Source organism: Pinus tabuliformis, chromosome 3_2 (assembly GCF_031772625.1).
Source record: "Pinus tabuliformis cultivar Carrire ecotype Pingquan chromosome 3_2, CPIR1, whole genome shotgun sequence".
NCBI lineage: Eukaryota > Viridiplantae > Streptophyta > Pinopsida > Pinales > Pinaceae > Pinus > Pinus tabuliformis.
The window spans coordinates 937,450,103-937,473,075 of NC_142302.1; positions in this window are offsets into that span (position 1 = coordinate 937,450,103).

The window sequence follows — 22,973 nt, forward strand, 5'->3', positions numbered from 1 at the left end:
AAATCTAAAAGATAATAAGTCGAAAATACGATTTAAAAAAAGAAAAAAGAAAAAATAGTTTTATATTTTTCCTTTTGGAAATTCATAAATATTATTTTATTATTTTAATTACTACTCTATTATTTTTCTTAAGAGACTTATTTCAGGTCTCAAATTTCCTCTAATGTATAGTGATATGAGAATATATTCCATCAATATCCAACACTATCAAATTTCATATAGAGGTGGAGAGTCAATTTGTGATTTTTGTTGATGGAATACAATCCAAGGTGGAAGGAAAATTTGACATATTGAAAGTAAGGCATCACATATTTTAAGTATTTCATGTTTATAACTTCTAAAATCAATAACTTGGTTGTGTGTTCTACAAAGCATGTAAAGATGATTTAGGTTATGATTATGATTATGGCTAATAATTATTTTATTTTTGATAGTTATTTTATTTTTGAATTTTTCTCTAGCTTGAAATCTACAATAAAATATAATATTGTGAATGCTTCATATATTCATTATTATTATTGTATTTTACAATATATTAACAATTACTATTTTGTTAAAAAGTTTAAAATATAATATTGTGAATGCTTCGTATCTTCATTATTATTATTATATTTTACAATATATTAACAATTACTCTTTTATTAATAAGTTTAATTTGTTTGGATAGTTTTTGTGATCGAGAAAAACACTAGGGTCAAGCAATCCAAATAAAATACTAGAACCAACCAATAATGAGATGTTCAATTTTATTCAATTTTATATATTTATTATTGACGCACTTTAAACAAACATAGTACCCATATAGATAGTGTTATTCCAAATTGCCTTGGAAATAAATATCCAATATCATTGTGTCATAATGATAAATTTCTACCATATGTCTATGGTTGTTACAATTCATGCTTTATATTAAGTATTAAGTACGTGCAAGTTTAAACAATATGACATATAGTCAATCATTCTAGTACATAAGACTATTATTTTCTATTTCTAATTATTATAATAAAAAAATCTCAGCAAATATTTTAAAGAATTCAAATTTTGAATAAAAGAATTATGATTAACATGTAGTAATTCAATTCATATGGAAATATAATTCATGGTCAAGTAATAGATGATTGAATTTTTGTAGTTAATATTTTGATATCTATGAAAGTTGAATTTTTTTAAAATATATATTCAAACTAATATAAATTTCTTTAAGAATAAGTTTATATTTATAATAATAAAACCCAATGAATCTAAAAATTTCCTAAATAAAAATTATATAAATTAAATTAAAAACTAACTTAACTTTCGAACAACCAAATTTCTTCGTATCTATATATGCCCACCACTCACCCATCAAATGCCATTGTAACCACCTTATATAGTAATTGATTGCCTTCTAGCTGTAAAAGAAGGAAATGCGGTGTAATAAGTTCAATCTATGAATCGACGAGTAACTAGTTGGATGGTGGCCGACAAAAACCAGTGATAAAGAAGAGAACACGTAAAACATATTTGGTGGCCAAAGTTTAATTTTTTTTATTTATTTTTTATAAGAAGTTATTTAAATAATAGATTTAGTTAAATATATGGGAAATGTATTATAATAATAATAATATTAGCACAATCACATTAGTAAATAAAGTTTATATATGCCAAAACTTTATATCAATGCATAACCATATTAATAATTATGATAATTATTATTATTATTAATGAAATTTAATATTATTATTAATAAATAAATATTAATAAAAATAAATTTATTCATTTTCATTTCATGTATTATTAATTAATTCATTAAATAAATGTGTGGCCCAGGTCGGGTATGATCCCCACGTGACTTTGACGGATTAGATGTCCCTGGATCGCGGCTCCTCAAGCCACAGGTCAAGCCTGGAAGATCATAGACAACTTGACAAACAAAACAAAAATATTGTTAAATATTAAATATAAATATTGTAAATTAAATATTATTAATTAATTAAATAATTCATTTTTATGCAGCCACATTTACTAATGTGGTTGGGTTAAATAATTAATTAATTCATTAAATAATTAATTCATTCATTTAATAATTAAACCCTAAGATAAGTATTATAAACCCTTAAATAAACATGGTTGATCATGGTTGATTTTCATAATGAGACAATCTTTGTCACAATTCCACATTGGACCATGCTCGACCATGGTTGAACCCTTCGATTAATAAACCCAAGGGATTGCTATTATAAACCCAAGGGATTAATACTAAAACCCCAATGGAATAACATTAAACCCAAGGGACTAATATTATAAACCCAAGGTATATAAAACCTAATATTAATATTATAAACACTAAAATAAACATGGTTGAACACTGTTGACCATGCTTGATTATAATATTAAGACAATCATTTTCATAATGTGACGTTGGACCATTGTTGGTCATGCTTAACCATGGTTGATTTTCATATCAACACAATGTTTGTGACAATGTGACGTTCAACCATGGATTGATATTATAAGCCTAAGGGAATGATATTAAACAGAGATGTTTAGAGCTATCCTCCAAGCCATAGAAGCACTCAAAGATAAATTCGACACCATCCAATGGAGAGTGCTCAGAATTAGCTTTCGAAAGGTATATGGAACCCCCCAAATGGACTCCAGAATCAAAAGTTAGAGCAGGTTGAAAGTTACGCCTGAAAACCAGAAAGCAAAGGAAAATGTTCAAGTTTAATCCTAGATCTCGCAAATCGAAGTTTTCTAAAGCAAAAGCATGGGAGCGCATCGGCAATGAGAAATCAGCGATAACCGATATCAACTTATCAGCGATTGAGGGTCCATGGCGCATAGCTTATTGACGATCGGAGGTCTAGGGCGCATCGGCAATCAGACATCGGGGATCCTGTATGGTGCATCGACGGGCTCACATATCGATGATCGCAACCATCCAAATGTATCGCAAATTGGCAATCGGCGATTTCAATTGATCACTCTTATGAAATCATGGAAGGAATATGTCGATAAGTGTAAATCACCAGAAGAGACCGAAAATAATTTGCAAAAGAAATCAGTGAAAAACCAAGGGAAGGCAAACCTTTTCTCTCTCCTCCAAGGGGGCCATGTGGCAGAATAATATTGGCTCAAATAGGGCCACATGGTGGCTGACGTCATCATGACGTGGTAGTACGGAGGGTTATTGATCTGACTTTTCAAGGGTCCTATGGGGGCATACCTGAGTGACACATGTCATCACTCAGGAAGCGACACGTGGTGATAATGACATCATCAATCGGCAATCTACGATCGGGGGTAGCAACGCATTGTGCATCACAAGGAATTCACCAATTGGGAACCTTTGATTTGGGGGGGGCTTCGATAAAGGGGCTAGTCGATGGTCACGGGAAGAGCAAAGAACCAAGAGCTAAGCAGGACAAGTGATCCCGCATATCAGCGATCGCAAGTGTCAAAGGGAGAAAACAAAGGCGATGTTATGAAATTGTTGATTATGATGTCCCATGTGGGCCCAATCGGTGTTTGGCAGTTGTAAGCAATAGAGGGTGCAAACTCTCCCTCATCAGAGGTTGCAAAGTTGGGGAGGAGGCACCAAAGGCGAGCATCTAAAATCACATATATGCAGGATTATGTTTAACAAAGGAATAAGCCTCACAAACATGAGCCCAAAGGTCCTAACACCCAAGGACTAAAACCCTGGTCATAGCCCCCGGTCACATGAAGCAAAAGGGGCTAAAGTGGATAGGAATGTCCTGTCCCATAAGGACCATTAATGGGAAATCCTAATGCGATAACTTTGCGACAAAGTAATGTAGAACTTTAAAGGCATGGTGGGTTGGAAGTTGAGGCATTTAAGAAAGGAGATGGAGCATTTAAAAATCGGCATGGGCTAACCTATTAAGGCCCCTTGTGACATGAAACCAGGGTCGACACTAACAGAGTAAATGAAGACATGGAAGCTCAAGAGGACTTGATGATCCAGCATGGTGCTCCATGCAGAGGGAAGATGAAGAATCGCCCAGGCGACCTCTACTTCTGTACTATGGCATTAAACTGATAGTTGACCGCTCCCAATTCTGGAGAATGAATGATTCGAGCAGTAAAGGAAGAAGCGACGGGAATCAGCTGGGTGGAATAGGAGGCCAGACCGTGGGCAAGCAAAAACTTGAGAAAAGGCATTCGTAGGGATAGGCATGCAGAGATTTTGTTGGTGTTTCCATCTAATTGTTGACTTGTTTTGTAATCATGTAATGTGTTGACCATTTAATGAAGCAATTAATATTTTGTAGCCATTTTTGGGTCATAGAGCCATCCCAGACCGAGACAGCTAGAAGATTTGACAACTGAGGCTTGGTTGAGATATTTTGCTATAATTATTGTTCATTTATCCCCTCTCCAGATAAATAGTGGGAAGCAACACTTCACAAAGGTTCAGAATCCTAAAGAATAACTACATGTTATTTTTGAGACTGTATGATTTCAAGATTTGCATCTTTCAGAATATTAATGAAATGGTGGTGATTCCTCGTTCGAGTACTACAATATGTTACCTTTCTGTTTAAATTCCATTATGTTCATGTTTCCTCTATGATTTCATGTAATTGTAGCTGCTAGAAAAGAAATGTTTCATACATTCTTACAAATTCATTTGTATTGACTTGTTAATGGATGTGCTTGTATGGATCTTTGAGATTATATATTTAAAATTGTGCTCCATGAATCAACGCACCCAATCCTTTTTCATCCATTATTTCTACCTATAACTCAAATAAGTGTAAAATTCTTGATGCTTCAAGCTCTATGTGATGAGTGTAGAATTATTTACGCTTAAAGCTCTATGTGATGAGTTATTCTATCTCCTTATCTTCTCTAATTTCTCTTCCAAAGCTTATTAAACTGTAGGTCCTTGAACTACTTGGCCTCCGCTAGTTTATACATATATTTCTGTGATTTTTATAAGTGAAGAAGTACTAGAAATGCATGGCTTATGCCTTTAGATGAATGAACCAACCCATGTTGTTTATTATATATATAAAGACATATGTACAAAAATGTATGTGATGTCTCCAACTTCCTGAGAATCATATGAGACACACGAAAATCTAGATGTTCCAGGAACTGGACTTGTAAGCAATCTAAGGCTGTCTCTGGAAGCAACAACATCTTTTAGCATCGTTTCCAAGGACGTATTGAAGGATTTTTCCCCTGGGATACAACAAGTTAGGCACTCTTTGTGTAGTTGAGAAAAGACATTCTGATTTCATCCTCATCACCTTGGTGACTTCACAAATCCCATTATCATTTATCATCCTGGATTTTAGAAAGCCTCACACTCGCTCAGATACCTCTTAGTAGAAAACCCCATCTATATCTGACCCAAAGAAATTAATTTTCAGAAGTCTAGGAGAAAACTCCTACTACCTATGCTACTGTCTCATCATTCTTTGAAGCTTCCTCATCTAGCTCCCAACACGATGTCATTCACTACTCAGACTTTACTCCTAAGATCCTTACATACCCTTCCCTCAATATAGACACTCCAACCACTGTGGTTTTGGCCCAAGTTCCTCCATAAAATCTAAATCCCCCTCCATTAATTTAGATGGTTGTTCTGAGGTTTTTACTGAATAAATATGTCCCTCTTGTTTTACCTCAACCCCTAAGTGTTATGCCTCGGGACTACGTAAATCTTTTGCCTAGGTTCAATGGGGAGGATGAAAACACTGCACAGAGACACATTGAAACCTTTTGTGATCCTGTTGAGAATCTAAATGTAGAACAACTGGATGTAGACCTGAAATTCTTTGTACAATCCCTTGATGGAGAAGCTAGAAAATGGTTTAAAGCCCTACCTAATGCCTCCATCACTACCTGGGAGGAACTCGAAAACCTTTTCACACAAAAGTGGGGTGAAAAGAGAAATCATGAGTATGTCCTCACAGAGTTCAATTCTATAAGGAAGAAGTCAGAGGAGGATATTTCAGAAATCAGAAAAAATAAATAAATAAATAAATAAAATAAAATAAAATAAAATAAAAAATAAAAAATAAAATAAAATAAAATAAAATAAAATAAATAAAAATAAAAATAAAAATAAAAATAAAAAAATAAAAAATAAAAAATAAAAAAATAATAAAAAAATAAAAAATAAAAAATAAAAAATAAAAAATAAAAAATAAAAATAAAAATAAAAAATAAAAAATAAAAAAAAAAAATAAAAATAAAAATAAAATAAAAATAAAAAATAAAAAATAAAAATTCAATAAGCAATATAATAACCTGCCTGGTGAGATAAATCCTCCTCAAGTTTTTTCTCACGTAGTATTTGCAGGAGCCTTTGAATCTGAATTTGGTTTAATCCTAAGAGAAAGGAAGTCTCACACTTTGGATCAACTCCAAGTTTATTCTCTTGAGGTAGAAGCAAATTTCACCTTGGTGGGGAAGTTAAGAGGTAAGGATGAACCTACTAAGAAGAAAAGGGGGGAAGATAAAACATCCTCCTCTGGTAAAGCTAAAGAATCACCAGATCTGAAGTGGGAAGAAATGGATAAACTCATCAAGATTTTATCGCATAAGGTGGTGAAGCTTGAGCTGGAAATAAGAGTCTCCCAAAACAGATTTCTCAATGTAACAACCGCAGTTATAACCCACAGTACAGAAGGCCACGATTGCAGATAATTCAAAGGGAAATAAAAGATCAACTCAATTAGATCTCTCCTCCTCTATATTTAGAAGATGATCTCGATGAACAACCATCAGATACACATGAGATGCAAGGAATCTTGTATTCCTCTTTCTCTAAAGAAGAACATGAAATCATAGCTCACCAAGAGACAAGTTAGGGTAGAGAAGCAACAACAAATGAGGAGGACATATGTGATTATTGTAAACAATTTTCAGATTTCATGCAAGCACAACTACACCGAAGGTATGATCTAATATCTTTAATAAAGAGGCCGAGGGAACTGGAACAACAAGAGGGAACTCCTCCCCAAGATATTCCCCCAGTGCCAGATAAAAGGAAAGGTAAGCTGAATCTTGACTCATCCAAGGTAAAAGTCTCCTCCAATAAGGAATGAAATAGCTCCAGGGAACATATGGAAGAGAAGGCACCTATTATGATAAAAACTACTCATGATAAGGAAATATAAGCAGAGCTAGGAGGTGTAGAAAAAGGCCAACCTACATTCAATCTTCAGAAGGAACTCAAAAAGTTAAAGTTTCTTGTTCCTCTAATTGAACTTCAAAATCAGCCCACTTATAAAGCCCAAGTCTCTTAGTTCATGCTTCCATCCACCTCAGTACCGACCCATGGCTGTTTAAACCTTCAAGAAGAAAGACCAATGGTTTTTTTGGGCCTCATGTTGAAGAATTTGATCCTTCCACTGTACCCTTCTATGTGACCCTGGTAATTCATGACCTCTTATTGCATAACTGCATGTTGGACTCCGGAGCCTCGCATAACCTCATGCCCTTAGTTTTGATGGAACAACTTGGCTTACAGATCACCAGGCCCTACAAGGACCCACTTCATGGGAAGACACAGTGGCTGGACATAAAATTCTACAACTGAAAGGGAATACCATTCCTCGTGGGCTAGTTCCACTGGAAAGGTTATTTAACAAGGATGATGTAGCCTTCAAACAAATGGCTTTAGAGATAGATGAACAATTAGAAGATTGCAATATCGACTCAAAGGATGAACCCCAGATGGCCAGAATATCAAAAGGAATCCCCTCGCAATATAAACAAAGGTATTTAAATCTCTTCAAAACCTATAAGGATGTTTTTGCTTGGTCTTATGAGGACTTAAAAGCATTTGATACTAACATCATATAACATATGATTCCTTTAAAGGGTGGAATAAAACCATTCAAGCAGAAGCTCAGGAAGATTAATCCACTCTTACTCCCCTCTATTGAAAAAGAAGTGAGGAAACTTCTACAGGCTAAAATTATAGTGCCTTTGAGGTATTCAGACTAGGTAGCCAACTTTGTCCCAGTCGAGAAAGAGAATGGAGAAATAAGGCTATGTGTAGATTTTCGGAACCTTAACAAGGCATCATTGAAAGAAACCTACCGCTACCTAAGATGGATTACATGTTGTAGAAGGTGGTTGGGTCAGTCACAATGTCCATGATGGATGGTTTCTCTGGTTACAACCAAGTGGTAGTCCACCCTGATGATCAAAAGAAGACTGCTTTCACCACCCGCTGGGGAAATTTCATGTATGTCCACATGTCTTTAGGTCTTATTAATGCAGGGGCGATGTTTCACAGAGCTATGGATATAGCTTTTGTAGGGGAGCAAGACAAGTTCGTAGTGGTATATTTGGACAATATCACAGTCTTCTCTGAGACTGATGAAGAACACATCCTCCACTTGAAGCTCACCTTCAAGAAATGCAAGAGGTATGGACTGTCTTTGAATCCTAAGAAATCTCAGTTTGCCCTGAGTGAGGGGAAGCTACTAGAAAACATAGTAGTGCAAGAAAGAGTGAAAAATGATCCTAAGTGAGTTGAAGCTATCAGTCACATTCCTCTACCCTGAAATAAGAAAGAGGTCCAAGCCTTTCTGGGGAGAATCAATTTCTTGAGGACGTTCATACCCAACTATGCAGAAATAGTGAAGGGTTTTACAGATATGCTAAAAAAGGAAAATTAAGTCAAGTGGAGCCCTGCCCCCAACACCCCCAAGACTCTTTTGCTATAATTAAAGAAGCTTTGGTTGAAGCACCAATACTAGTCCATATATTTTCTTTTGATTCTCTACATACTATTGTCGCAATTCTGCTACAGAAGAATAAATATGGTTATGAACAGCCAATCGCCTTCTTCAGCCAAGTCCTTAGGGATGTTGAGCCGAAATAAAACATCTTGGAGAAACAAGCCTATGCACTAGTAAGGGCTTTGAAGGCATTTCGAGTGTATGTGCTACAATCAGAAAACACAACACTTGTCCCAACAATAGTGGTCAAGTACATCCTTGTGCAAGGAGATAGTGAAGGAAAAAGGGGTAGGTTGATAATAAGATACATGAATATGAGTTAGACATAAAGCCCACTAATATCATAAAAGGCCAGGGGTTGGCCAAGGTTTTATCAGAATGTAATTTCCAATCTTTGGGGATAAACCTGATAATAGAGGAAGGCAGAACAGAAGTTCAGCAGTACAGGATTAAAACATCATAGCAAAAGATATATGTTAAATATGAGGGATCGCCCTGGTATAAGAATATCATCCATAATATCTTACTCCTGACGTGCCCACTAGGGCTGGATAAATCTAAGTATATAACTCTGAGACTGCAAGCTCAAAAATATATCATATCCAATGGTCAACTCTACTGGAAGGACCCAGTGGGAGGTTTGTTGTTATGTTTGGTAGAATGCCAAAACCCATAAAGTGATTGAGGAATTTCATGGAGGAGTTTTTGGAGGTCATTACAGATGGTAGAACATAGCTCACAAATCCTCAAAGTAGGATTCTACTGACCTACACTGTTTGGAAATGTTCATTCCCAAGTCAGATCATGTCAGAAGTGCCAAGTGTTTGCTGAGAGACAAAAACTTTCTCCTCTCCCTCTGATTCCAATGCATGTGGGAGAACCCTTCAGACAGTGGGGACTAGACTTCATAGGAGAAATAAACCCACCTTCAAGTGGCCAACATAAGTGGATATTAACGACCATAGATTATTTCACTAATTAGGTGGAGGCCATCCCACCCAGAAGAGCTACTAACTCAATGGTAATTAATTTTATGGAGGAAAACACATTATCGCGTTTTGGTTGTCCTATCAAAATCATCACTAACAATGCTCAAGTCTTCAAATCTGCAAAATTCATCAGCTTTTGCTAGAAATTCAATATCATCATCAAGCACTCCACTACCTACTATCTGCAAGGTAACAACTTAGTTGAGTCCTCAAACAAAACTGTGCTGAGAGTACTAAATAAGACCATCACCGAGAATCAGAGGAACTAGGACACCCAATTGAAGTTCGCCCTCTAGGCTAACCGAGTGACTCCTAAATGATCCACTGGAAAATCTCCTTTTGAGCTAGTGTATGGAAAGGCTGCAATCTTCCCAATCCAATTGGCAATGCCAGTGGAAAAGTTACTACAGGAAGTTGAGGAAGAGCCAAGTGCTTTGACACGAAGGATAAACCAACTGGTCGAACTTCATGAAAATAGAGAATAGGTGGGGGCTAAATTGGCAAATTACCAACAAAAGATGAAATCCCTATTTGACAATAAGGCCAAGGATCGATCTCTTCAACCAGGAGATTTAGTTCTCCGATGGGACGTCCGACGTGAAGAAAAATGAAAACATGGAAAATTTGATCCACTTTGGTTCGGTCCTTTCAAAATCTCAAAAGAGAAAGGAAATAATACATACATGGTCGAAAATTTGAACGGTGAATCATTAGAGCTACTAGTAAATCATCAATTCCTCAAACTCTATTTCCAGAATTAAGGTACATGTCTTACACCCATTGTAAATACGATGTGTGTATTGTAATTATCATATTAAATTTCCAGTTTTTTGTTGAAAATTCTACTTTCACAAAAATTATCATTTGTTTAGAAAAGACTCCATGCTCAAAATAGAAGTGCATAGACTGCAGGATCTCAACACATTGCAATGCAATGCCTTGTCCCTAGGTGGAGCCAATGTTGTCACATTTTGAAAAGAGAGTTCAAGTTGTACAAAGAGGGAAAAAGAACATAGATGTTTGGAGCTATCCTCCAAGCTATAGAAGCACTCAAAGCTAAATTCAACACCATCCAATGGAGAGTGCATGAAATTATCTTTCCAATGGTATATGGAACCCCCACAAATGGACTCCAGAATCAAAAGTTAGAGCAGGTTGAAAGTTACCCCTGAAAACTAGAAAGCAAAGGAAAACGTTTAAGTTCAATCTCAAATCTCACAAATCGAGGTTTTCCAAAGCAGAAGCAGAGGAGCGCATCGGAAATCAGAAATCAATGATCACTGATATCGTCTTATCGGTGATCGAAGGTCCATGGCACATATCTTATCAGCAATCGGAGATATGGGGTGCATCAGCAATCAGACATCAGAGGTCCTGTATGGCACATCGACGGGCTCACATATCGGCGATCACAACCACCCAAATGTATCGCAAATCAGCAATTAGTGATTTCAACTGATCACTCTTATGAAATCATAGGAGGAATATGTCGATAAGTGTAAATCGCCGGGACAGGCTGAAAATGATTTGCAAAGGAGATCAATGAAAAACTACAGGAAGGCAGACCTTTTCTCTCTCCTCCAGGGGGGCCATGTGCCGGAATACTATTGGCCCAAATAGGGCCACATGGCAGCTGATGTCATCATGATGTGGCAGCACGAAGGACACGTGGCATGTTGATCTGACATTTTCAAGGGTCCTATGGGGGCATATCCTAGTGACATGTGTCACCACTCAAGATGTGACACATGGCAGTTATGATGTCATCAATCAGCAATCAATTATTGGGGGTAGCAGTGCATTGTGCATCAAGATGAATTCACCGATTGCGAACCTCCAATTGGGGGCGGTGCTCTAATAAAGGGGCTAGCCGATGGTCACCGGAAGAGCAAAGAACCAAGAGCTAAGCAAGACAAGCGATCCCAAATATCGGCGATCACAAGTGTCAAAGGGAGAAACAAAGGCAATGTGATGAAATTGACGATTACGATATCCCGAGTGGGCCCAATCGGCATTCCTGCGGTCGCAAGCAATAGAGGGCGCAGACTCTCCCTCATCATTTTTCCAAGTGGGCCAGATTTCATCTCACATCAAAGATCGCAAAGTTGGGGAGGAGGCACCAAAGGCGAGCATCAAAAATCACCGATATGCGGGATTCTGTTTAACAAAGGCACGAGCCTCATAGACACAAACCCAAAGGTCATAGCACCCAAGGGCTAAAAGCCTGGTCATATCCCCCTGTCATATGAAGCAAAAGGGGCTAAAGTGGATCAAAATGTCCCATCCCGTAAGGACCTTTAATGGGAAATCCTGATGTGATAACTCTGCCACAAAGTAACGCAGAACTTTAAAGGCGTGGTGGGTCGGCAACTAAGGCATTTAAGAAAGGAGATGGAGCATTTCAAAATCAGCATGGGCTAACCCAGTATGGCCCCTTATGACATGAAAGCAGAGTCGACACTAACAGAGTAAATGAAGACATGGAAGCTCAGGAGGACTTGATGATCCAGCATGGTGCTCCATGTAGAGGGAAGACGAAGTACCACCCAGGTGACCTCTGCTTCTGTACTATGGAATTAAACTAATAGTTGACCGCTCCCAATTTTGGAGAATGAATTATTCGAGCAGTAAAGGAAGAAGCAACGGGAATCAGGTGGGTGGCACAAGAGGCCACACCATGGGCAAGAAACAACCTGAGCAAAGGCACTCCTAGGGATGAGCATGGAGATATTTTGTTGGTGTTTCCATCTAATTGTTGACTTGTTTTTTAATCATGTAATGTGTTGGCCATTTAATTAAGAAATTAATATTTTGTAGTCATTTTTGGACCACAAAACCATCCCAGGCTGAGACAGCTAGTCGATCTGATTGTTAAGGCTTGATTGAGATATTTTGTTGTAATTACTATTCAATGATCCCCTCTCTGGATAAATAGTGGGAAGAAACACTTCACAAAGGTTCAAAATCCTAAAGAATAACTACATGTTATTTTTTAGACTATATGATTTCAAGATTTGCATCTTTCAGAATATTAATGAAATGGTGGTGATTCCCCCTTCGAGTACTACAGTATGTTACCTCTCTATTTAAATTCCATTATGTTCATGTTCATCTCTGATTTCATCTAATTGTAGCTGCTATAAATGTTTCATATGCTCTTACAGATTCATTTGTATTGACTTGTTAATGCATGTGCTTGTATGGATCTTTGAGAATATATCTTTAAAATTGCACTTCATGTATCATCGCACCCAATCCTCTTTCATCCATTATGTCTACCTATAACTCAGATAAGTGTAGAATTCTTTATGAGTGTAGTATTATTAACGCTTCAAGCTCTATATGATGAGTTATTCTATCTCCTTGTGTTCTCTCATTGCTCTGCCAAAGCTTATTAAGCTGTAGGTACTTGAACTACTTAGCCTCCACTACTTTATACATATATTTCTGTGAGTTGTATATGTGAAGAAGTACCAGAAATACATGACTTATTCCTTTATATGGATGAACTAACCCATGTTTATTATATATATAAAGACATATGTACAAAAATATATGTGATGTCTCCAGCTTCCTGAGAATCATATGAGACACAAAAATCTAGATGTTCCAAGCACGGGTCTTGTAAGTAATCTGAGGTTGTCTCTGGAATGACAAGAGGTGGAAATAATTATTGCCTCTAGTCCTTCTATCTAATCAAATGTATTATCTTCATCCTCTCTTCATGGAGTGGCTCCAATGGCTAAATCTATTCATGATCACTAAGGATGGGGCCCTCTTTGCAAAAAATTCTTTATCAAACTTAGATACATAATGTAATTAAAGGAGCTCCCTCAACCTCCTCACTTAATTATTTAGAACCATATCTAGAGAGGTTATAGAATTCACAAGGTGAACATGTTTTGTTGGATCATGGGGCATGGAAAGCTATTGATAATAGGCAACCTAAATAGAAGAAGAATACAGGTACCTTCCAAACATACTTTATGTTGTGAGGGAGAGTTTTGAGTATATGATTTATTTTCCAATGTTATCAATTGGGTCTATTCCATTTACTCATAACATGTGGACTATAATTTTGAGATTGCAACAAATATGAAGCAAGAAACCCATAGTGAGTCTGTATTTTTGTATTCCAAGTTTAACCATGTTTTGAAAATAGTTTTTATTTTAGACTAATTTTTCAAAATCTATATTGATAGGTCTTTATATTATTCCATTTTAGATGTTAAAATAATAAACCTTCATATTATTCAATGTTGGATGTTAAAACACTCCATTCTATGGGGTATTTTGTATTTTGAACTCTTCATAAAGACTAGTTGTTGGAAAACCTCATTTTATTTATATTACCATTTTATAAGTTATTAATTCATGTTATAATTGTTAAATAAATTTATATCTATTAATGATTAAAAGCACATGTTTGCTTGTAAAATGTGATATGGTCAAATTGATGGAGTTAGAGTGTGTACACCTAAGTAAAATTTAGTAGTCAAATGATTACATGAAATATCCTCTTATCCTATTTAAAAAAATCTTATTAATTAATTTAATATCTAACTTTATTATAACCTTAAAATTAAATTATGATTATAATTTAATAAAATTTTAATTACAAAATGTTTCGCATAAAAAGAATTGAGTAAATTAATATATTTATTAAAGTTGTGTTACATATGTTCTTTAAAATATTCACATGGTAGTGGTGATACATACTGGACCAAAGGCACTATCTTTTCTTTAAGCAGTAATAGAAACCTTTCATTTAAACTATTAACAATAGGTGTTTAATTAAAAAATCATAAATGGAAGGAATCTTGAAGTTAATATATTCACACAATTTGTATTGTTACACTTAGAGGCACTCTTTAGTCTAGTATGAAGAGATGTTGTAAGGTTACGTTATGTTTATGTAAAAAATTTGGCTTAGTCAAATTACATATAAAAATAAAAAATAAAATAAAATTATTAATAATAATTACCGGTTGAAATTCATCTTAAATCCATATTTATCAAGCGTTGAGAGGGATGAAACCTCTGAAGGTGAAAACCTTTCCTTAAGTTTTGCACTCAAAAAAGAGAATTGTACATTGAGAGATTTGATCCCTCTAAATACTTGATAGATATGAGGTTAATATAGATTTAGGCTAGTCATAAAATAAAATTTTGTCCAACATATCTCAATGAGAATATTCAAACAAATTGTTTAGGAATCCTTACATGTATTTTTAATAGTTTATTATGGAGGTGTATACATTTGCACTTTCATAAATTTTGCAAATACTATATTGGAAAAAAAAAAGAAAAAGAAAAAAACTTTATGAATGAATTTAACAACCTACAAATATTTGTTTTCACGGAGAGGTTCTCTCCAACCGAATATGGTTGATATATTTTAATGTTTAAAATTTTTACTACATCAAAATAAAACAAATTAAATTAACCCCGATCAGCATGCGGGCCGAATACATTGGGATTATCAAATGGTTTAATATGATGTGTGTAGTAAGAGGATGACATTACACCACTCCTCGCACCCTCAAATCGTATGGAGAGGTGGCTTCACGCATGCATCACATTAATGGTATAGGAGAAGATGGAGAAAACGTTGTTAAGTTGAGTTTTTATGATAGTGATTCCACAGTGGTGGTAAGTAAATTTTCTGCTTTGAGGAAGGATCTAGGTATAGGTTTGCTAGCTAATCGTTGCAAGCCCGAGATGGTGCTCCAAGCAGTCCACCACTTGGTTGCAGTCGACCTTCACCTTGTTGCAGTCTCTCTAAGTGGGTATGTTTATTTTCTAGGATTTTATATCCTCACCTCCCTTGCTCGCTCAGTATCTCTTCTTTTTCTCTAGAGGAGTGGTTCTTTATCGATTTTTGGTGTTCAATGGAAGTTCTATCGTGGTTGTTGGAAGGAAATTGTTGGTTTTTATGATGGTTTGTCTGAATTTTTCACTATTGTCTCTGTATATTTTGGAATATTGTTTTATCATATGGGAATGTACTAGGGGTGTCTAGTAAGGAAAGTTATTTATCTTTAATGCATGATTGTCTATGGAAATTATTTTGATTGTTTGTTGGATGTATCGATCCATACATACTCAGTTCTCAAGGTATTGGTTTGTAGTCACCTATCTCCTAACCACATTCCATGTCGCCTTGAGAAGGCCTGGTTCAGTATTCCTATGCTTTGGGGCCAGATCCAAAACATTATCGATGCATATTTTTGGGTAGTTTGTCGGTATACTTACTATATTATGCATTCATGCCTTGATAATTTGACAGGTTTTTCTGGTCTATGAGGGTTCTAGGACTTTAAGCTTGTTTCTTATTGTGCGGCCAAGATTGTGTTGCCCTGGTCTATGGTTTGTATCATTATGGTTTTAACATAAATAGTCACATGGCTCATTTTGCCTTAGTAAAAGGTCCTCAGGCTAAAGGTGGTCATGGACATGCCAGGAAACCTGGGTCGAATTGTGAAAGTAGCCAAACCCACCCACGTCCAGTGAGAAGAAGAGGATGTAAAACAACCTCTCATCTTATTAGAGATGTTTCTCAAGCATTTCATGATGGTAATCTGCCTCAGGTCCGTCAGCTCTTTTCGAGTTGGTAAGTTCAATTGAATTGTCGAGCAGTAGACATAGACATTGATTTAGGTGACTGGTGGGATTTGGTGCTTGACCCAAGTCATTCCAAAGGTAAGTCTTCTCAGTATAAGCAGACAATTTATCTTTACTAGTTAATGAAAAACATAGTATCCAAAGTTTTGGTTAATCCTCCTGTGGATTCCTCCAAGACTGCCCATGGAATCTTGGAAATCCATGAGGAATTTCAACTGGTTGAGTTTCAACTTCAGCAACAGAATGGGCATCTCAGCCGCATTGAAAAACACATCCCATGCCTCCCACAGACTGAACTTCTTGGTTTGAGTGTGAAGGATCCAACTCCATTGGATTCTTCTGACGACTAGCAGCATGTTTGGAATAATGTTGGTTCTTATTTTTGTTATATGAGGGAGTTACAGACTCAACTTTCAGTTTTTAGTTTTTTAGAGTATAGAAGGTTTAAGGATACCCAGACCTATATAGCACTTCTTGTCACGCTAAATTTATTTTTATTTTGGATGGCATATAAGGCAGTTAGGTGGCCAACAGATCTAGTTTCCCTTTGGGCAAGTTGAGGCCACCTAACCAAGTGCGTTATGGTTGTAACATGTCCTTTTTTGAAGAAAATGAATGAAACTGTCTTTCCAAGCTTACAAAAAAAAATGAATTAAACTAAAAATAAAATAAAAAACATAAAATTCTCCAACCCATGGTTTTTCCCATGGTATTCTTCTCTAATGTGCCATATTTAAATGCTAATTATTAAACCAACCTAGATTCATCTTAACTCTAGATTGACTAAGCACTGAGTGAAAAGAGATTTGATCCCTCTCGATGATTGGTAGGATCCAGAGTTAAGTTGAATTTAAATCTATTCAAATATTATGTGCAAATTATAAATGTCTGAATATTTCCAACATTTATGATAACTTTCACATTATAAAATTTTAAAATTTTGTGTTGCCGAGAAAATACTTATGTATATTCTCTGAGTTATATATATATATATATATATATATATATATATATATATATATATAGATATATAGATAGATATAGATATAGATATAGATATAGATATAGATATATATAGTTGTTCGAAATTATATATTAATTAGCTATATAAATTAAATTATTGCTAAAGCTAATAAGCATTAATTCATAATAGATATAAAAACACTTACCATACATCTCACATTACCATATTAAAAATATTTTAAAAATTAATATTATTATTATAAAAATAACTAATGTATGAATTAAACATATTTTTTATAATAATAATATTAATTTTTAAAATATTTTTAATATGGTAATGTGAGATGTGTGGTAAGTGTTTTTATATCTATTATGAATTAATGCTTATTAGCTTTAGCAATAATTTAATTAATATATAATTTCGAACAACTATATCTATCTATCTATCTATATATATATATATATATATATATATATATATATAATTGTTCGAAATTATATATTAATTAAATTATTGCTAAAGCTAATAAGCATTAATTCATAATAGATATAAAAACACTTACCATACATCTCACATTACCATATTTAAAATATTTTAAAAATTAATATTATTATTATAAAAATAACTAATGTATGAATTAAACATATATACATTTAAAAACTGTAACCAAAAAAACATAGTAAAGCAAAAATAAGAAAGGAGAATTCGATGTCATAAATAAAAATTGAATGGAAACTAAATATGACACTTGTGGACATGACATTTTTTTTTAATTAAATTGAAAATTAAAAAAGGAATAACTACCTTTGACATAAATGTCAACCCTTTATCCCTTGGTACTACTAAAAATACTCAGTGGCATTTCATGGAGGTTAAATGCCTTCCATCCACATAATAATTATTGATCATTAAGTTAAAATTTTGGTAGCCCTATTTTGAACAGACATGCCTATAAGTGCAATTAGTATATTTTTTAAGTGCTGGAAAGGAAAAGCAAGATGTATGTTGTTGTTGACTAATTTGGAACATTATGTGCTCCCTTGGTTTTGGGAGAGGCTCTAAAACTTGATCTAGGGTTGGCATTAGGGTTTTGACATTGGGCACCATGGCGAGACGCGCAGGGGGGAGTGCTGCTCCCTCCTACAGTCAAGTAGTTACGGATAGAAGCAAGGACATGGGAAAGCAGCGTTTCAAGAAACCTCTAGAGAAGGCAACAGAGGCAAGTAACATGGAAATATTGGGAAGAAACAAACCTCATGAACAGGAAGGGGATCAGCAGGAAGCTAGTAAGGAGAAGGAGAAAGGGGGTAGCAGTCAAAAACCTACTTCCATAAGGACAACTGGGGTCTGCAAACCCAAGTCGAACATCATTCCTTGGGTCATATTAAGCGACCTAGTGCTACAAGCGCATAGGGATCATATGACAGAATATGTGGTCATATGCAAATTCATGGGGATATGGCCGACAGAGAGGGCACTGCACATATGGATAAGGAGCCACTGGAAGCCAAAGGGGGAAATACACCTTCATCTGGGATCTAAGGGCTTCTTCACAGTAGTATTCACAAGCCTAGAGGATAAAGACTGAGTGTTCGAAGGAGGACCATATTTCTATGTTGCTGCAAGCCTCTACATGTGGCCATGGATGATGAACTTTGTCCTAGAACACGAGACATTCACATCAATACCTGTATGGATCAGACTATACTCCCTTCCTCTGGATTATTGGCTACCGGAATCTCTAAAAACAATAGGCAAAAAATTGGGGCATTTTCTAAAGATCTTAGATGCGACTCTGAAAGGAAAATACACCTCTTTTGCCCGGATATGTGTGGAAATGGACTTATCTGGAGCACTTACGGACGCAATAATTTTAGAAGTATATGATGAAGAATGGGTGTAGGTGGTGGACTATGAGCACATCCCATTTAGGTGCCGCAAATTCCATGAGCATGGGCATCTATATAGAGACTACCCAACAAACAACATGGAGAGAAATGTGAAAACCACTGTGGATAAAAATCCTGAGGGTTTTACCAAGGTTGGGGGCAAAGGGAAAGGGGGAAAACAGCCGCAAAAGAAGATCAATGAGGAAAGACAACCAAGCCAGAATAGATTTAAGATCCTAGAAGCAGAAGAAGGAAATAAAGAAACAAACCAGGAAATGGAGAACATTATCATTGAGAAGGAAAGGGATGACAGCATGGAAGACATCATAGAAAACAACCAACAAAAGGATGACCTGCCAAGAATTATGGAGATAAATAGGGACCATGAGATGACTCCAAGTGAGGTGGGAACGGAGGACCATGAACTGCAGGAGATTCTAGATAGGGAATATCTAGATCTAGATAAATTTCTAGAACAAGGGACAACCAAAGGAGTGGACTCCCTGCCAAAAGAGGAATATGATAGCGTTCAACATCTCTTCCTATGGAGATCAAAATCGAATGGATCTGGAGTCAAAATAAATCATGAAATCCAGGAGCATAGAGGGGTCAAAATGATGGAGGAGACATAAGCACAATCTCCAAAGAACCCAGGCAGGAAAAGAGGAAGAAAAAGACAAAATGAGTTGCTGAACGAATGTGGGAAACTATTGATTAACTCAGGTAAGATGAAAGATCTCACCAGTTACTCCTTTACAAACCTTTCTTAATGAAGCTCACAACTTGGGATATTAGAGCCATAGGAAATAGAAGGAAACAAAGAAATCTCGGTAATAGAATAAAAGAAGAAAAACTAGATATGGTTTTTATTCAGCAGACAAAATGTTCAATGGATAAGATTAGAGAAAATCATAATAAATGGCTAATCAAGTATGAGTATCTAGAGGTTAAAGCAAAAAACTCAGCGGGGGGGTTCTCACATTGTGGGATCCCCAGAAATTTGGAATCCTAGATGCTGAGGCATATAGGAACTATCTTTCTTTGGTATGTCAACATTTAGGTGATAAGGAGATATACATGATCACAAATGTCTATGGACCTCAAAAGCAAGAAGACAAACTCAAGCTTCTCACCTCCCTTGAGGAACTAAGAGGAAGACACCCTAATATGCCCTGGATTGTTGCAGGAGATTTCAATATCACAAGATCTCTTACAAAGAAAAAAGGCGGTATCAGACAGCTAAGTAGAGACTCCATGGCCTTCCAGAACTTCATAATGAACATGGGGTTAGTGGACAGTGAAACAATAGATGGGACCTTCACCTGGAACAACAAGAGGGGAGGGGCTTCACAAGTCGCCTCTAAACTAGATAGATTTATTATTTCAGAGGACCTCTTTCTCTCAGGCCCTGCCATGACAGCTTCTATTCTTCCCTTTGGAGGTTCGGACCATTGGCCTATATAGTTGGAAGCCACTTTTATGGGTACACCAAGAAACAGACCTTTCAGGTTTCAAAATGCCTGGCTCTCTCACCCTAAATTCACCAGTAATATTAACAAATGGTGGAGAGAGGATGTGAACATTCAAGGCACTATAATGTTCCTGCTCCAAGAGAAATTTAAACATATCAAATCCAGGCTTAAATATTGGAACAAAAAGGAATTTGGAAATATCTTCAAAGCCAAAAGAGAAGCTGAGCAGAAACTTTAGGAGATCAATCAGATCAGCATCATAGAGGGCTTTACTGAGGAGCGGAAAAAGCTAGCTGATTCTTTGCAGGAAGAATGGGAAGATCGGTGCTTGCAAGAGGAGATTTTCTGGAGACAGAAATCAAGGATACAGTGGATTAGAGAGGGAGAAAGAAACACGAAGTTCTTTCATAAATCCACCATGGATCATAGGGCACACAACAGAATCACAAAGCTCAAAGATTCTCAAGGAGAGAACTCGTCTCTCACAAAGACATGGAATATGTCCTTGTACAAAATTTCCTCAGTATAGCAGAGGAGCCTCTAGAGGATAGATCCAGGTTCATCAACCATTTCACTCAGTATATCCCTCAGCTGGTTACCAGAGAGGACAACCACAATCTTAACAGGCTAGTGTCAGAAGAGGAGGTCAGTGAAGTGATCAATGAAATGCAAAATGGAAAAGCTCCAGGCCCAGATGGGTTCAATGTAGACTTCTTCAAATCCTGCTAGAAAACAGTGAAACAGGATATCCTTGAGGTGGTGGAAGACTCAAGAAGATCTAAAAAGTTTCTGAAGGCTTTTAATGCTTCCTTCATAGCTTTGATCTCAAAACAGGAAAAAGCCATGACTCCGAATGGTTTCAAACCCATAGCTTTATGTAATGTGGTGTATAAAATTATTTCCAAGGTGATCGCCAATAGATTGAAGCCCCTTTTACCAGCTCTCATCTCAGAGGAGCAAACAAGCTATGTGGAAGGAAGACAAATCCTCAATAACATCATCCAAGCTCATGAGGTGGTACACTCTCTCAAAAGCAACAAACAAGCTAGTATGATCATTCAGCTGGACCTAGTGAAAGCTTACGACAAGCTAAGTTGGTCTTATATAAGGGTAGTTCTAAGAGCCTATGGCTTCGACCAAATCTAGATAAGATGGGTTATGGCACTAGTTACGATGACCAGTTTTTCCATCCTGCTTAATGGTGCTCCTTCAAGACTCTTCACACCCTCCAGAGGTCTCAGACAAGGGGATCCGCTCTCACCCTTCCTCTTTTTTCTCATGATGGAAGGGCTAGGCAGAGCGATTAAAATGGCAAATGCTGAAGGAAGAATCTAGGGTATCAAACTCACCTTGGATGGAGCAGCAAACACTCATCAACAATTTGTGGATGACACAATGCTGCAGGGCATACCCACAGTCAGGGAAGCCAGAATGATCAAACATATCTTAAATGAATTTGCTATGGCAGCTGGCACAGAGGTAAGCCTCAACAAATCAAAAGTTTTTTTCTTTAACACTGACATTACTATTTAGAAAAACATCACCAGGGTTCTTGGGTTTCAAAGGGACCAGCTACCTTCCAAGTATCTGGGCATAACTCTCACAGATAAACCTCTAAGCAAGGAAGTGTGAGAGCCAATAATAAATAAACTTTAGGACAAGATCACAAAATGGACATGCATGTATTTAAATTTGGCAGGGCGCCTTGTGCTCACATAGGTTGTCCTGCAGGCAATTCCCATGTTCATGTTCTCAGCTCTTCTTGCTCCTAAAGGAATTAAGCAACAGATCAGGAGCATACAAAGGGATTTTCTATGGGGTAGAGGAGAAGAGAAAAAGAAATGGGCTTTAGTAGCCTGGAACAAGATCTACAAACCCAAGAGCCATGGTGGCTTGGGACTTCATGATCCTGAAACCCTCAACAGAGTTTTGGGATCTAAACTCTGGTGGAGGTGGATCAAGGAATCGGCAACTCCCTGGACTAAACTTTGGAAACAAAGATATGCCAAGAATTGGCAGGAGAAGGATCACATTAGAATGTCAGGGCATATTAAGGGCCCCCACATTTGGAACCTTGCTTGGGAAAATAAAGGTATTATTCAGCAACATAGTTTCTAGGAGATTCGAGCTAGGAACCTAGCAAAATTTTGGGAGGATAACTGGCAACAAGAACCCAACTTGTATAAGGATGAATTAGCAGCTCTCAAGAATGACACAAAAAACAAAGGTCTACTTATGGTAAATAACTTCTGGGACCAAGTAAGGAACAATGGAAAATGGAGAATTTGGAAGGATCTAGGCCACAGTGAAGAGAGCCCTCT